We start from the raw sequence: 14,785 nt of genomic DNA, 5'->3' as shown, positions 1-14,785 counted from the left end.
GACCTTTTGGTTCATCCAACGGTCCAGATCGCATCCTGCTGAGCCAATTTCTTTCTTTTAATTGTTATCATTTTAAATACTTTTTACACTTTTTTTTTATATTTTAATGCTTTTAAAAATTCCAAAAATATTGTTCTTATCATCTTAACTTTCTCTAATTTTCAAAAATTCATCCTACTTGTTTCTTTTAATTTTTTGCTCATTTCTTCACTTGATTTCAATTGTTGCTTTATTGTGTCTTTATATGATGATTTTAATTGTTGTTATTTTCATATGTCTATTTCTTGCTTATTATTTCTCATGTCTCATTCATCACAATATTCATTATGCTTACTAACGATTTAATCTTTGTTTTGAATCATAGCATGCACATTTAACTTTCTCATCATTTTATTTTGTCATTGACTTAGTGTATATAAATAGGGAATTGATGTAAATTTATTTCTTGCATTTTATTTTGGCATAAAGGTCTTAGGGTTGTATTTAGGAATTGATGTAATAATGTAGGTAACACAAGCACCGACACATACACCGACACTTCACATTTATTTCTTATACGTCGTTACGTTAGCTTACCGTTAATTTAGAAAAAAAAACCTTTTTATCAAAAAAACCTAAATATGTCAAATTCAAAAATCATTTTCTTAACAACATTTTCCCTTTATTTTCTTAATCAAATTCTCAATCAATCTTAATTCAACTTCAACCATTTTTAAACTTTAAAATCAATCAACCTCACTTGTTTTCTTTATCTCATGCCTTAGGCCTCTTTCTCTTCTTAAAACCCATTTTCAAAAATCTTAAAATCAACCTAACCCACCAAAGAAACTTTTTAGGTGAACTACATTGGTTTTGATCCCTTTTCTTTAAGGGTATGTAGGCAAGGGAGTCAATCCTTCCAAATCAAATAAAAATAACCAAAAGCATACTACTTCTCCCTCCATTCTTTCACTTAGATTTTTAGGTAATAATTTTTTCAAGTAAGCAAATGAATTTAGCACAAGATAATCTAGGTAAGAGGTTCCTACGGGATACCGTAGACGCTTAGGGTGCTAGCACCTTCCCTTCGCGTAACCAACCCCCGAATCCAAAGTCTGAAGGGTTTTTACTCATTTTTTCCCTTCTCATGAATAAAAATCGAGAGTTCAAAGATTGACGATTCAAATCAATTAATGGTTTAATATCCGAAAATCACGAGTACATGCATGTTATCTCAAGCTACAAATGGCAGATTATCAACTATGCAGGTATTTCAATAATCTCTTCTTTACAATCATTCTTTGTTTTATATTAGAGTTAGATATATTTTTAATCCTTATAATTTTTTATTTTTTTTTAAATTTGGTCCCTACATACATTTCAATTTAAGTCCTTGTTTTGAAACCATTTTTTACAAAATATGTGTGTTTTTTTGTCCCTCAAACTAAATAGTCTCTTTAAAAGTAAAAAGATACTAAAAGAAAAAAATATATAAATTTTTAAGTTTAGGAGACATTTTGCACATAAGTGCAAAATTTCAGGGGAGGTATTTGCAATACATCATGTTGACTAAAAGAAAAATTTGATGGAGAGGGTAAATTGATTAACGTTGTGCAATTTCAGGAGGGTGATTGAAGTTTTGTGAATTTCAGGAGGATAGTTGACGAAACTTACAATTTCAAGGGGTAATTGCCTATTTACTCATTCAGATTCTATAATCCAAACAGAAAACAATTGATTTTAAATATTCAAATGTTTTAGAATATAAATACCCCTTGTTTTTTTTCAAATGCATAAGAAGGGTTTGAAGCATGTAATGTAATGGAGCCATTCTGATTCTAAAACCAAGCGTACTTGTTTTGTTCGGATTTTAGAAAATGAAACAATAAAAATCACGAAGAACAAATTAAAAAAATTTAAATTAAATAATAAAAAAATTGGAGGGTGTTTCTAGAATTTTGGAGGGCGTGCGAGGAGCATGGATGGTGGGAAAAGAAACCTTATGTTTAAAGCTCTGTTATTTGAACATCCATATATGTGATAACTTTCGTGACAATCAAAATTTTACAAAGGAAATGAGGTAGTGACACAAAACCAAAGTAATAGAGAGAGAAAGTAAAAAGAACACGCGAGTATAAGAGAGAAAATTATCATAAAAATTATAAAAAAAATGATTGTTCAAATATCATTTCTCTTATGTTTACTTCTAAAAAAGCTTTGTTGCTTTTAGGACGATGGTATCATCATCGAGGAACACCCCAACACCTAGTGAAATTCTTTTTCCACGCCATGTCTCTCAAGTTTCATTTATGTTTTTCCTTCCCAAAACATTTTCCTTCAAATTTACTAGTTTTTATTTTGGGTAAAATCCGGCTCAACTGTAACAGAAGATTGCCCAAGTCGTACAAACCGCAGACCCACTTAAATAAAGAGTTCAAAATATAGAAGTGAGTTTATTATCGCTTCATAGCCTCTCACGTGGACTTCAAAATTCTAATTTTTTTCTCAGTTCGACTTAATAATGTGAAGCACCGAAGCGTGTTATGGATTTTCAGATTATAGGCTAAAGTACACTTTTTCTCCCTTAAGTTTTAAAAAGTTGTAATTTTGACCTCCTATAAATAAAAATGTAAAATTTAGTCCCTTATGTTTTAGCCCCTTTGCAATATTAGTCTGTGTCTAATTTTGACCAATCAACGCATGTGTGGCATGCCACATGTGTAATTATTGAATTAAAAAATCCATATAATCATTTTATAAATTAAACAAATAAAAAAAATTATAAAATTTAAAATTAAAAGGAAAGAAAAAAAAAGGAAGAGGTGTTGCAAATGCATCTTCTTCTTCTCCTAAATCTCCTTCATTTTTTTCCCAAACAAATCTGAATTCTTCGCATAATCAATCCTTTCAAATCAAAATTCTCAACCGCCGAAAAAATTGTCGACTATCTCCGTAAAACTTACTCTGAGTACAGCTGCAAAACGAATCCACCACTCCTTCATTTAGTTCAGACGCTCTTGCTTCTTCTTCCAACAACAATGATGAAATTCTTTCAAAAGAGACGCAAGATTCATGAATCTGAACCTGAATCAAAAAATGAATATGAATCTGATGTTGATGAAGAAGGTGATGAAAGAATCCAAAAAGAGAGAGATGGATTCAAGGATTTAGTTGAAATCAGTGTGTCAAAGAGAGATAACTAAGGAATCAAAGAGAAGTGTGAAATTACTATGTCAACCTGAATTGATTATAGAGTATGGAATGAAACATATCTTATTTGTTAATCAAACTCCAACCTCGATCTCATCCTTTAAAAGACCGATCCAGAATTTCCATTTTTCCTTCTTCTCAATTTCTCGTTCATTCATGCATGGCATCTGAAAATTAATGAAGGAAATAAAACATGTACCAAACTTTTCCTTCTCAAGCATGACACGAAGGTTACGGATCTGAACTTTTAAAAAATGAAAGATGAAAGTGAAGAGGAACAACCAAAATTTATGTGCTTTCGTGAATTGAGTTTGGGGATTTTTTTGGGGTTGATTTTAAGATTTGTTGGTATGAATTTTGTTTGGGTTGTGGTTGAAGATGATTTTTTGGGTTTTTTTCATAAAGATTGTTGTTGTTGTTGTAGTAGTGGAAATGGAGCTGCCATATAATTCGGCTGCTGCAAATTGAACATGGAGGGGAAGGAGATGCATTTGCTGGAATTCACGCCTCTTCCAAAAAAAAAACTGATTTTTTTAATTTTTTTATTTGTTTAATTAATAAAATGATTATATGGATTTTTTTGATTCAGAAATTATACATGTGGCATGCCACACATGCATTGACTGGTCAAAATTGGACAAAAGGATTAATATTGCAAAGGGCCTAAAACATAAGGGATTAAATTTGTCATTTTTATTCATAGGAGGCCAAAATTGCAACTTTTTGAAACTTAAGGGGGGAAAAGTGCACTTTAGCCATTATAGAATTCAATAGTCATCAGAACACAAAAGGCCGACAAAATTTGTCATTAAATCACATGATACATAAACAATTTTTTTTGGTTACTTAAAAAAGGGTGGGAGAGATGCAACACAAGAACTTCTTAGGAGGTCACATGATACATAAACAATAACAACAATAAAATCCAACCACAACAATTTAAACAATATAATTCGACATAAATTCAACATCGTAATATAACAACAATAATAAATACGACAACATAATTAAACACAAACAAGATCATGGGATCAATTAAACTAATTTATTCATCAATTTCATCCTTGCACACCTTAATTTCTTCGTTTGTCTTGAGTTGAATAGAACTTTCTTGAATAGCATGGACAAATCTCGCCATGGTAATGTCTAACTTGATTCATCCCTTCTAACGATACTGATAAAATATAGATAACATGTGTGCTCGTGATTTTCGAATATCAAACCATTAATTGATTTGAATCGTCAATCTTTGAACTCTCGATTTTTATTCGTGGGAAGGGAAAAAATGAGTAAAAACCCTCATCGAGACTTTGGATTCGGGGGTTGGTTACGCGAAGGGAAGGTGCTAGCACCCTAAGCGTCTACGGTATTCCGTAGGAACCTCTTACCTAATTTATCTTGTGCTAAATTCATTGCTTATTTGAAAATTATTACCTAAAAATCTAAGTGAAAGAATGGGGGGAGAAGAAGTATGTTTTTTGTTATTTTTATTTGATTTGGAAGGATAAAAATCCTATGCCTACATACCCTTGAAGAAAAGGGATCAAAACCAATGTAGTTCACCTAAAAAATTTCTTTTTGGTGGGTTAAGTTGATTTTAAGATTTTTGAAAATGGTTTTAAGAAGAGAAAGAGGCCTCAAGGCATGAGATAAAGGAAACAAGTGAGGTTGATTGATTTTAAAGTATTGAAGTTGAATTAAGATTGATTGAGAATTTGATTAAGAAAATAAAGAGAAAATGTTGTTAAAAAAATGATTTTTTGAATTTGACAGATTTAGGTTTTTTAGATAAAAATATTTTTCTCTAAACTAACGGTAGACTAGCGTAACGACGTAAGAAATATACCGAGCGGAAAGCGGTAAATAAATTGTGGTAGTGTCGGTGCAAGTGTCGGTGCTTGTGTTACCTACATTATTAGGTCAATTCCTAAATACAACTCTAAGACCTTCATGCCAAAATAAAATGCAAGAAATAAATTTACATTAATTTCCTATTTATACACACTAAGTCCAAATAAATAGCAAGGAAAAAAATGACATAAGATTAAACATGCATGATTTTAGACATAAGTAAGATGCTAAACAAAAATATGAAAACGATAAAAGAGGTTAGAAATAATACAATAGACTTTAAAACAACAGAAGGTAGGGTGCAGTAATGGAAATAGTAGGTGCAAACAGCAAACAGCTAAGAATTCCAGCAACAAAAGAAAAGGGCCAAGAGAGGATCCATTGGGCTAAAGGGTGAACCAGTTTTGGTCTGGTTCGGTTCAAGGGCTGAACCGGTTCAGCCTAGCGGTATAAATAGGTTGTGGACTGGTTTTTTTCATTTTTCACTTTCGTTTCTCTCTCTAACTTTCCTCTTCTCACTAAAACCTCTCTCTCCTCTCTCTCAAAATTCTGGAAAAAAACAGAAGATGATCTTCATCTTCTCCGGCGAGCTTCGCCGCTCCGGCGTGGTGGTTTGCCGGCCCAACAGGGCGGCGCCACTGCACCGGAGATGTGAAACCTCTCCGTTTTCATTTTTTTTACATATTTACATATCCTTTTTTGTTTTAAACACGAATCCGAACATATTTTTTTAAAAAAATCAAAGTGAAACCCCCTAGATCTACACGTTAAGATTTGGATTCAACTTTTTCAAATATTTTAAAAAATCATATCACACATGCAGCTAGTAAACGCGAGAAACGTAGAAAAAGTAACGAAATCGTTACCTCTGTTGGATCTGTTAGGATCTGGAGACAATAGTCTTCGGAAAAACTTCGAGTCCTTCATGAATCCGGAAATCTCCTTCGATCTGTCGCGAAATGAATCGATCCACTCCTTGCTGAGATCCGTCTCGGCTTCTATTGTTGATGATGGTGAGTCTGAGTTTAGTTGTAGCAATTTCGGTTTTGTTAGTGCCGGATTTGTTACGATTCAGTTCCTGACGATTTGAAACCAGATGGAAAGGAAAATAGGTGTTGTATGAGGTTTGTGATGACTCTGGTGTTACAGGGAAACGATGAATGAGGTGTTCATAAGTCTTTTGTGATTTTTTGAGCTTTTTGATTCGGCAAAGTGGAAGAAAGAAAGGGTTTTTTGTGTTGGTGTATGATTACTGCAAAAAACTGCGGCTGCCTCTGACTCTCTCTGATCTCTCCGATCTCTCTCGTGAACAGTGCAATGGGTTTTAAATACTACTAAAATTAGGGTTAAACCAAAACGTGTTGGCCGAAAAGAAGGGAAAAAATACGTCAGAAAATCCCAACAAAATGGGAATCGATCAAATAAAATAAAAATAAAAATAAGGTAAATAGGAATAAAGTCAAAATAGTAAAAGGAAATTGAATAATGAGAATTAAAAATAATAAAGATAAAATAAATAAATTAATAAAAAAGTAAAAAGGAAATTGAATAATGACTTGACTGTTATGACTAAAAGGCCATAAAATGCGTTTTAAAAAGTTTTTAAATGGTAAAAAACGAATAAAAGAGAATGTGGATTATTTTAAGATACGGACAAAAAAAGATTTTAAACGGTCCAAATTTGGGGTATGAGAACATGATTCATATATCGTCGTCGTTCTGGAGTTTCATTTGGGTGAACCGAATGTGTTCATTTGGGTCAATCGATGGCGACGATACTCAACATTATCCACCATTCTTGTGTCGCCGTGGTTGAGACAACCATTAATTCAGTTCAATTAATCCTTTAAGTAAGGCAGTGTAGCATCAACATTGACCCTCAGAACTCATTGTTCTGTGGTGTGCAGATGAATCAAACACACTAATTTATAGAAGTTTTTAGACATTGTGGATAATAGAGAACTGTCAGTGCAATGCAGCCACAAGAACTCATATGATTGATTAGTTCAAATTACAAAATTAGAATTGTACCAAACCTTAATGCACAAGTTTTTTACTCAGTTCGAGCATGAGTATATCGACGAGTTTTAGATTCTATAAACCAAGCGGATAAAATATTGTATGGATACACGTGATTTTGCAACATATACACTTTATGAACATAACATAACAAAATAGAATACAAACATACCAAAATATAACACAATATAATAAAATAGAACAAAATATAACACATAATATTATCCAAAATGTAATATGCAAGCGGTAACACATGATATCATAAAAAATGCAACACACAATCGGTCAAATAAAATTCAAATGAGTCAAGGTTAAGAAAACGATAGCCACAATACCGACTATTTGTCCGATTCAATTAAAATTGCAAGTGATGCATATAAAATTAAGGGTTATATAAGTTTTGGTCTTTTCCGTAATCACTTTTGATCTCTACTTTTAAATCAACTCATGCGTATCATTTAAAATTTTGATTTTTTTTAGGATCATATTTAATACTACCTCCGTCCCTAATAAGACCCTTTTGAGAATTTTTTTGTCCCTTTTTATAAGATCCATTTGCTATTTTCAACTACATTAATTATTTTTTTTACATACATGCCCCTATTTATTATACATCTTTTTCTTCAATCAACAATAAATAACATATGGAAAACATAAACTAACTCTCTCTCTTAAGGAGAAAATTGTAAAAACAATTGTGATTAGAAACAACTTTAATACAAATATCCACTTTCTTAATTCCCGTATTTTTAGCAAAAGAGTCTTATATATAGGAACAGAGGTAATATATTATAGATTCTCTCTTGCAAAAGTTTAGAACTGTTTGACAAGGAATGAATTTTAATGTATTTGACACTTAAAAATTCATACTTTGCTAAAAAAAAAATTAGGGAGAGATTCTTTCTTATAATATTCTAAACATTCTTATTGATCCAAACAAAGTGAAATAAAAAAACCATAGGACGAAGGAGATGAGAGAAGGGTTTATTGAAATGACCGAGAATTCATATTTTATTAAAAAAAATTGGAATACAAATAAATGAGATCAAAACACAATCTTAATAAAACTATAAAAGGAGAGCAATTATGCAAACAAATTGTGCCAAAACCCTAATGCAACTCATCCCCAATTTAACTAGCAGCTCTTGTGGAGGGAAAACCCTAGGGTTTAAAATGGGGAAATTTACTTTGTTGTCCTTTAGCTGGTAAAGTTGCATAATGCACACTGCTCAATACCCACCGTCCACCACATAATTGGTCAATTTTGAATTTAACCAAAGAAACACGTTTCCACAACTCTCTCTCTCTCTCTCACGTTTCCTCTCTGTATTGCACCAACAAAACACTTTTTCTACACTCAAGTCAAGCTCATTTCCTTCCCTTTCCCACTCTCTAAACCGGTAACCCTCTCTTCTCTTCCAAATCAACCACTTCTCTCTCTCTCTCCCCCTCTTTCTTTCTCTTCCGCTCTCCTTCTTCTTCCTCCCTCGTCCTTCTTCTTTTTTTCTTTTATCTGAAATCTCTTATCAATTCATTTTTTTCCTTAACCCTTCAAGAGTCTCAATCGATTTGGGGTTAAGTGGGTGAATTTGTGAGAGAGAAATTGAGTTATTATACCCTATTTGTGAGTATGTTTATGATTTTTCATGGGTATGAGTTTTTCCTTTGTCCACATTGTTTTGTTTTTACAACTGAATTTGTAATGTTCTGGTTCTGTTATGTGATTTTGTTTTGATTATGTTGCAGAAAATTTAAGCCATGGGAATCAACTGAATTTGTGATTTTGTTTTGATTATGTTGCAGAAATTTGTAATTAAACATGTGAGTTGTTGAGAAGGAGAAAAGGAAGCTCAGAGGTTTCATTGTTGAGAAGAGATGTGTTCCTCTTATGCTCCTTTTGGCATAAGTTCTATTTTGTAGAATCATTTTTGTGATTTTTTTTTTGTTGTATAATTAATCATAAATAATTAATCAATTTGTAGAATCGTTTATGTGATCTTTTTGCAATGATTTGTTTTTTTGTGAATATTTTTTGGGATGATTTGGATGCAATTTTGTTTGGTTTGATAATTTGTGTGATTTTTTTTATGTGATGAATTGTATAATTTTTTTTGTAACCAACTGAATGTATTTTTATGATGAATTGTGTGTGGTTTTTTTTTTTGTTATGATTTGTGTGTGATGAATTGTTTGTGTAGATCCCACTCTGCTGAAACTTTTGATTCAAAGACAAAGACTGGTGGTCTGTTCAGAACCATCAAGCACCAAGTTGATCTTGCTCATGGTGCTGGTATTGGGTGCTAACAACGGTCTTGATATTGTTGTTAGGCTTGTGGAGCTTCTTAAGGAACAATTCCCAATCATTAGCTATTCTGATTTTTATCAGGTAGAGATTTGTTGTATTGTTTTGTGATGATTTTTTAGATCCGAGTTATTTCAGTCATTGATTTATGTGGTTTTGGCCGATTTCAGCTTGAGGCATCACAAGTTTGAGTTTGAGGCCGATTTAAAGAGATGGATCTAATAATGAGTATTTCTGGAATCACAGGTTTCAGATTACATTTTTATGGAGTATTATATTTAAAAAGACAACCTTACACTTTTCTTTAATTGCATATATCATCATCTTGCTTCTCTCCCATTGGTTAGATGCATGTTATAGCAGCTCGCAGTTGTGGTTGCCTGCAGTGGCTCGAATCCTACTCTAGAGTGAGTTGTTTCCTTCTTTATGCATTTATTTATATTTAATCACTTTTTTTTTTTTTTTTTTTTTTTTTTTTAAGTTTTTAGCTTTAGTTTCTTCTACTTTTACATGTTTGATTGAATGCCTCATTGATTTCACTTTCAACACTCATGCCCTTTTCGTGTTACAAATGTGTGTTTTAGAATTTAGATTTAGGCTTGAAATCGTCTCTGATCCTATTATTCTGCTCCCACGATACAAAAGGCTATTCAACACCATACTTGAAATTGTCTTGAACTGTTCTTAAAGAATTTGATGTATTTTAGTTTGCATATTTTATAAAGGTGTTTGCTAAAAAGTTCATGTTATATGCATGCATATTTGATTTACTTTAAAGTAATTTATTTTGATTCATATACCTTTGCTCTGTGACTGAGACCATAGTATTGTTACACAAATATTTGCTGAGTTAACATTGTGCTTTTCAATCTCTAATTGTACTCTAATTTTCATGGAAAAAGTAAATTTAAATTGAAACAAAGATGCTTATGATGTTAAAATGTATCCATCCAATTTATGTATATTGCCTTCATTTTCGTTTCTTAATTGTCTTCACAAAAGTATTTTGGATTCCTAACAACCTTTGATATTAACTTTGTCCTTCTTGCAGTTCAAAGTAATGATGGTGACAAGTTCGATGAGTCTATACAACCGAGCCTATGAACATACAATATGGAATTTGACATCTCCAATGTAAGTGATACTGCCTTATTGTGCGAATTGCATGATTTTAGTGCATGATCTTTCATTTTGATTTTCGCTATTTGTAATTTATGTTTTGTACTTTCTGTTTTAACATTGTGCCTTTAAACTTATCTGTTTTGCAGTTTCTGCTTGATCCTTAATGATTGAAACTTCTTATGAAGACTTTATGTGCATGATTACTGTTCTTGATGTGCCACTTTTTTTTTTTGAAATTATTCAGAACTTCATTTCAGTTTTTAAGTAGTGGAATATCTCAAACCAGCTGATAAAAAAAACACTTTCGAAATTATGTTGACAGTAGTGCATATGAGTATGATTTCTTGCAATCCTGTGATGTTATTGATTTTTTTTATGATCTTTGAGTTATATTATTTTGCTAATATTTGGCAACTTTCTAAAAAAAATTAGTTAATAATTTGTTTTTCTTTATTGGAGCTTCTCTTATTCTTTTAGTGCATCTTCATTTTTGCTTTTTCTATTTGAGAGGAAGTAGAAAACTAATAGTCTCAAATACGTCTATGTTCAGCCCCAAATTGAAATTTGAAATATCCTTGCATTAATGAGTGTATCTTAGGTAATATACACGTTTGCAAGACTCGCTGTGATTTTAACATGAAACCGATGTATGTTTTTGTTTTGTTTTGGAGTGCTGATGCATTTTGCTCTTTTCCGTATCGGTTGCAGGTCTCTGAGTTTTTTGGGTGTTGGCTGCCTTTCATGTTGTTTCATTTCATGCAGCTTTGTGTTGTGCACTGCAGGTCCATTGTGAATTTTCCCTGCCTGAGTTGGTTTTCCGGCTATCTGCGTATCTACCGTTTTGTCAAGATTTGAGATTTTAAACTTTATTTTGAACTATTTACCCAATTGCGCAAAAAGGTGATTTGAAATACATTTATTATGGTATTCTATTGGTTTAGTATCACGTTTATCTCATATCTACTCTAAGTTACATGCATCATTCTAGCCTTGAGTCCTTAATACTATTCAAATGGAATGCAAACAATAACATTAGCTAATTCTTCAGAGCTTATATACCTTTGTTTGTCTATAAAATCCATTATTCACTCTTTTGTCTGTTGCCTTCATAAAATCTCACAACAAAAGACACTACCTCACAACTTAAAAAAAAATACCTGCATAATATTGGTTTAACAAATATGGCATCTATTGTTGGTGTTTGGTCCGTATCAGACAAGCATAAGCCATCAAAAGATTATGCATGAATATGATGAGAAGGTATATGCTTAAACTACTTTTTTGAAAGGATGCTTAAACTGTTGTTGATTACCTTCAATTTTATCATGTCATTTGAATCAGTTTCCTTTGGGACTAAACCGTTGAGTCCTATAATGACCATTTGTTTAATGCTTTAATTATGTAATGGATTCCTTCTTTAGTATACTAAATCATAATACTCACCAATTAACTTGATAAGATATGTACGTGGAAATCTTAATATTTTAAAAGAATTTATTATTCATTGTAGGTTTTCCACCTCATAATATATGACCACTTTGCTGTTTTTTCTCTCCACATTTGTCTTTATACACATATATAATATATTTCTGTTAGATATAGGACTCCTAAGGGCATAAGTTATAGAATATTAGTTGTTTATTTAATATATTAATTAGTAACTGTTACATAGTAAATGCTATCTGCAGAACTTCTATGTAACTGCTATAGTGAGTTAGTATTATAAATAAAGATGCAGAGGAAAAGGGAGGGCATTGGGTATTTTGTATGTGGGTTGGTTTGGGAGAGACTAGGCTCTCTAATTCCTAGAGGTTGGTTACTTTTCTGCAGTTACTTTCCTGTATCAATAATAATACATCATTCCCTTATTATTATGCAATATCTCCCAAATACCATAGAATTATCATTGGTATTTATTCACATTTGAACCAGTATCTAACAATTTCATTACTATTTATGCCTACAACATTGATCGATTATTTTCTGTTATATACATTGTTGATTTTTTTAGGGTGAGAAAATCATGCATATGTTCAAAAGGCTCCAGGACCTCCGATTTTTTTTGAAGAATGCTCAACTTATGAGGTATAGAAATCCAGTGATGCAGATTTTTACTAGAGTGAACTAATGAGTTGCAGATGAACCAACTTGAATCACATAAGCTAGAAAAAAAAGCTCAAATTGAGATGACTTCATATGGAAAAGGTACTTTGCCTTCAAATTCCAGGGTAGCGCAAGATGCTCCCAAATTTTCATTGCACCGTTGTTGCCATTTTTCGGGTTTATTGCAAACTAAACTGTGATAGTTATCCTTTTTATATGTATTTTCATGTTGAATAAAGGAAACTGAGATTTAGTTATATTAAGATAAACTAAACTTAAATTTTGTTCTTGACGATTTAATAGTTATATGGTCTGTCATATGACCAAAAAAAATTATTTTCAATTGGTGTTTGTATAGCAGTCTCCTTGATTTCAATTTACAATTAGATGACTGTAGGTTTGGTAACTCTGTTAGTGGTGTGCTTGAAGTGAGGATAGATATAGAGGACTCTACTTGCTTTGCATTGATGCTACTGTTAAGTTGGTGATTGTCATTTACACAAGAATATTAGTGTAATATATTGTATGTGGAAGCCTCTTTATATACGAGAAGTTTATGTTTTGCAGTCTCATGTCGGCGTGATGTGGTTGAAGTTGCTACTGCCATGCACTTATGTTAAAGACACTAACGAGAATGCACCAATCAAGACAGACTTGATTTTTCTTCTCATACAACATTCAAGCAAGGAGGATAGGAAAGGTAATAGTTGACATTTACCTTCTCTTTTTTATTTTATTGTAATTCTATTTATATTGTTTTGACATTTACCTTCTCATTTGTTTTGAAACTGCAAGTCCTATTTCACATTTTTATATGACAACTCTTTTTTTAAAAATTATACTTGACTAATAATTTTTTTAAACTTTACATTTAGGAGACTATTGAAGGTGATTCAAACAATAAGGATGATGTGATTGGGACTAATTCAGGTTAGAATTCAACTAGCAAGTCATTGTGGAAGAAACATACTATGATAATTTGGACACATTAGGTGTGATTGATCTTGATGAATACGATGCATCTACCACAAAAGAGCGAAAAATTCCATCTGTTAAAGATTGAAGAAACTATGTCGTTGATATGTTGGAGGATTTGATATTAGTGGTTGTGTTCTGCATTCATATGTTTTGTTGTCCTTTTGTGAATTTGAAAGTTTCTTATGAATTTCTTTTAGTTATCTGATATGGAGGATTGTTTTTTTTTTTAGCATTTTTCCTTTGTTTTGATGATTTTTGTTTAGGTACGCATGAACTATACCATTTATCAGTCCTTGCAATCATTTGAGGATCATATTGCTGCACAAAAAAAAACTTTTTAATTTGAAATATATCTAATTTTTATACAACTTAGATACTCTTTGCCCATTGGAAGTCCAAATTCAATTTAAACCACCATAAATTCAACCGGCAAAAATGTTATCAGTTGATTGTTCATGTATATTAGTCCCTCTTAAAGTCACCTTAAAATCTCTCAGAATAGTTTTTTTTGAGGCAATATAATAATAGTTTTCTCAATATTAATGCATCATCAATCTAAGTTCAAGGTTTTATTTTGACAGCAATCTAAGTTGAAGTTTCTAGCGTCACCGAAAAGTATAGTTGTAAATTACATATATCAACAAACTTTATGAATAGGTATGTGAACATGATGGCCACTACAAAGGGGTGAGGCACACTTTTCTCAGCCACATATAATGTAATATCATAGTTTAAATAGTTGTTTGAAGAATGGAGCAATGCAACGTAACTGAGTACCTAAGGATTAATTGGATTTATGTGATCACCAATGTATATCAATACAGCAAATGCCATCATCATTACATAAAGAACTTAGTAATGCTGATTTATCAAAAGAATTTAGTGATCAAACTTATTCTCAACAAGGAAATTCCTTGATCCATCCTCTTTGCGATCTACCAAAGTGAATAACTTTGATCAAGCAGCATCTTTGTTGTTTTTTTGATCCAGGAAAACAGAAGAGGCTTATATCATGTCATGTAGTGTTTTCAGATCCCATTTTGGCCCATTTTGGCACCAATTTTTAAAAGAGTATTACTTTTTCCACCCTGCTACCTTCTCACGCGCACTGCATTTTTGACCAAAATACCATATGTTCGGATTACATTATCCGGACACAGTTAGGATTATTATATAATTCGAAATGATCAGAAAATCAGGCTACACCATGTCTTTTCTAAA

At 31.9% G+C, this 14,785-nt stretch overlaps 2 long non-coding RNA genes across 11 annotated transcripts; one reads left to right on the top strand and one right to left on the bottom strand.

Moving 5' to 3' along the window:
* Nucleotides 1-2,802: 2,802 nt before the first annotated feature.
* On the bottom strand, nucleotides 2,803-3,713 carry LOC11408341 (uncharacterized). Its single transcript, XR_003007750.2, has 2 exons — nucleotides 3,218-3,713; nucleotides 2,803-3,063 (listed from the first exon to the last, which is right to left on the bottom strand). It is a non-coding gene; the product is annotated as an uncharacterized lncRNA (long non-coding RNA).
* A 4,610-nt stretch (nucleotides 3,714-8,323) lies between these two features.
* LOC25502912 (uncharacterized) lies at nucleotides 8,324-13,877 on the top strand. Of its 10 annotated transcripts, none has more exons than XR_003007967.2 (10): nucleotides 8,327-8,459; nucleotides 8,863-8,936; nucleotides 9,258-9,445; nucleotides 9,532-9,607; nucleotides 9,709-9,768; nucleotides 10,413-10,495; nucleotides 11,192-11,383; nucleotides 12,495-12,688; nucleotides 13,154-13,286; nucleotides 13,462-13,877. It is a non-coding gene; the product is annotated as an uncharacterized lncRNA (long non-coding RNA). The 10 variants fall into 10 exon arrangements; XR_003007972.2 differs by adding an exon at nucleotides 12,974-13,070 and having other exon boundaries at nucleotides 8,329-8,709; nucleotides 8,863-9,445; XR_003007964.2 differs by having other exon boundaries at nucleotides 8,339-8,683; nucleotides 8,863-8,975.
* Nucleotides 13,878-14,785: the final 908 nt, after the last annotated feature.

The sequence above is a fragment of the Medicago truncatula genome, chromosome 8, assembly GCF_003473485.1.
Source record: "Medicago truncatula cultivar Jemalong A17 chromosome 8, MtrunA17r5.0-ANR, whole genome shotgun sequence".
Classification (NCBI taxonomy): domain Eukaryota; kingdom Viridiplantae; phylum Streptophyta; class Magnoliopsida; order Fabales; family Fabaceae; genus Medicago; species Medicago truncatula.
Note: the sequence above shows the minus strand (reverse complement) of the source record. Positions and strands in the feature narration are given on the sequence as shown.